This window comes from Entamoeba invadens (genome assembly GCF_000330505.1).
Source record: "Entamoeba invadens IP1 unplaced genomic scaffold scaff_1105074725903, whole genome shotgun sequence".
Lineage (NCBI taxonomy): Eukaryota > Evosea > Mastigamoebida > Endamoebidae > Entamoeba > Entamoeba invadens.
Window position 1 is genome coordinate 128401 of NW_004443518.1, and position 3535 is coordinate 131935.

The window sequence follows — 3535 nt, forward strand, 5'->3', positions numbered from 1 at the left end:
CAACTTTGAAATCTTTGACGCTTTCAAAGTATTTTCCAATGATCGTCATTGAGTATCAGTTGACGTCTCCCACCTTATATTATTTAATACTTTAATATTATGTTATTTTAAATCAACACACATGTTATAGTATAATAATAATCACCAAACTACCAAATTACCACTTCTAAAAATTAAAGAGTGGAAGAGTTGTTGATTCTGAAGCGCTGTCATGACTGCACACCTGCGTGTTTGTATACATCAAGCATTGACAACATAATTAGCGCCAGTGATTTAGTCTACAGCTTCTTCCCATATTAGGCTTGATTCACCGACTTCTTTTCCTCCAATATTTTACTTTGAGGAATAGAAGTATGAGTCTTGTGGATGTTTAGCAAAACCGTATTCAAGTTTGGTGTTAAACTTTCTGATATTATCAAAGTGTTTTTTATCTTTATTTTATCGTTACAATGTCACTGAATGTCACAGTTGCAGTCGATGTGTCGACGATCACTTTCTGCTTTTGTTGTCGTGCCAAATGGCTTAAACGAAGTACCCTTTCTCTTCATTCCAGAACAATTTTTAAATGAAGTTGATAAGTCCTGTGTCTTTTTTTCAGTAATTCAGCTCTTTTAGTTTCTTTATAATACTTTTCTTCCATCATAGCGGCCGCCAACAATCTGTGGTTGCCTTGAATTTATGTGAATCCATAGTACTACAGTGGGATACTTACGGAAGTACACGCGTCGCTGCTTTCCTCCCAAATCGAATAGTCTGGCTTTATAATATTCTTCCAATCTCGATAAAACAAGAAATTCTCCAAATTTCTAATTCGTTGTTTGACTGTTTGGTCCTTGATTAGTTCAGTTGTTTGTGTCATTTGTGTAGTAGTAATAAAAATACAAAGCAACACCAATTGAATCACGCTGTGGTTCAACAAACCCCACATATGTCCCATCTTACCAGCTGTATGTCGTTGCGAAGAATTCACCGTCTCGAAGCTCCGCTTTTGCAAGACATTTCAAGAACTTTTCTGTAACTACAAAAATCCGTTTTATCGAGGTGAATTGTAATAATTTCGAACAACAGTTTAATAAGTATTTTCATTTTTTCATTTTGTTTTTGAAATATTTTAAACGTTTATAACATATAACAATAAATATTATATTTTATTATAATTTAAAACATGCCAGATTTTTTCCACTGACTTGTTTTTATAGTACTTTTATATAATATTCTTTAATATTTTATTAATAAAACCAATAATTATAATAATGATTGTTAATTTTAAATAATTTAATTGTGATCTATATTAAAACACACCAACAAACAAACAGACCGACAGTATTTAAGTAAATATAGTACTTATAAATATAATAAATATATGATTCAATAATAGCTTTGATAAAATTTACAAAAAGACTAAACAATAGAATGAAGTTAATTGAAGCTGTTTTGTTTCAAACACTCTGTTTATGCATCAATGATGAACAGAGTAGTTTTACTCATTTTCCTCCGAATAATAACTCTTTTGTTCTATCAAAGTATTGCACGTTTATAAAGCAAACTAAATTTATCAACAACACCAAGTATCGTGATTCAACGTTTTGTTATTGTCCATTATATTACATTTTTCAATCATAATTTGGTATATTAAACCACTACATGATGTTTGAAAGTGATGAAAAGCAATAATAAATCAATTTTAACAACTAATCTCAAGGTGACAGCTTTGTTCTAATTAATTTTACTTAACATTGTTAATAGAAGTTTGGTTAATAACAAATTTTATTTTAATAAATTAAATTATTATTTCATCGTTATTAAACAATTTCTAATATTTTATAATATTATAAATTATAATTAATAGTTTTATTTTATATAGTATAAATATTATTATAATAAACCATTTATTTGTATACTATACATTTTAATATTTTATAGTTTTGTTGTTAACTATCGTTTTAACATTAAAAATGACCGCGGCAAAAAGTCTCCATCTGTAAAGAAAAGGTTTTGAAGATCATAAAAACAAACAATACAATGAATTTTATTAAAACTACTTTATTTTTGGCATAAAAACAAATAAGATATACCCCTTTTCATTTTAAAATGCATTTTTGGGACAAGTTCCAAATTTTTCCCTGTTCCGTGATAGACCCTGATTGAAATGTTTTATTTGTTATTAAAATAAATATTTATAATAAAAAGAAAAAAATGATTTTATTAACTTTCAAAAAATAATAAATTACAATTACAAATATATGTTAAAATCACACAACATAATTTTAATAAATAAATTTATTAAATGTGGTCATAAAAATTATAGGAAACAGTGGTGTGATTATTTGAAATATTTTTCTAAAAATATGAAGCAAAATCAATTTGTAATTACAAACTATATTTGTCATTTTTTGAAAAGATCTTTTCGGTTTTGTCGAACTTTTATTCCAATTGTAAAATAGTAAAAGTGTTTTATAATTTAAATTAAGTTTTGTTTATTTTATTTAAAAAATGGGATATATAATAACAGTAAATATCAGGAAACCCCGTATTTTTTTCCTAATATATAGTTTAATGTTTTAGTTTTTTAATTTAATTTTTATAATGATAAATAAGTTTAAAATAAATTAAAGACATCATAAAATTATATTATTATAATACTTTATTCGATAAATGATAAAAAGTTAATAATATAAAAACGTTCCAAAAGTATTTAATTTTTGTTTATTTTTATTAACATTAAACATTTTTGAGAACTATTATTCAACTGTGGCAAAAGTTGGTAATGAGAAAAGATTTTTAAACATTTGATTTTTACCTTAATTCTATTTATATTATAATCAATTTAACTATTTTATAGTTCGACCAAAAATGTGTAATAATTTTTATTAGAATATGTTTCATTTCTTTTTTTATTATTTATTCCGTAACATATTATTTTTGATAAAACATTTTACTCGTTTAAATATTTCAAGTTGATTTATATTTCCATATTTACACAATTTAAAATTTTAATGTAATAATTTAGATTAAATTAAATTTAGAACGCTTTTTGTGAATATTAAAGTTCTCATAACAAATCATTTAATGTGTGTCAATTCTAGAATAGACTATTTGTTTTTGTTGGATTAAAAAACCAATAAAATAGTATATAATAATTAATATTATATTATCAATTTAATGTTGTTTTACAAGGTTTATTTTTATTTGCCCGAATTATTAATTATTTTTAAAGGAACAATTTCAATATTTTTGACAATGTAGATATTTATTAATTATTTTTGATATGGTGAAACAAAATAATAAATCGTCTTACAGTAGGGGGAGTGAGGGGCTTGACCTATTGTTTTATTATCTTTTTTACTATACAGAGTTTTCCCGGTTCTATTTATAAAATAACAAAAACTATAAATAATTTATAAAAAATGTCAAAGAAAAAGATTCTTAGCTTATCCAAAATAAAATAAAACGTTTTTTGAAAGAAAAAGTAAACAACCTTAGTGTTATGAAGAAATTGAATGGCTTATTTCTATTGGTTGAAATAACCAAAATT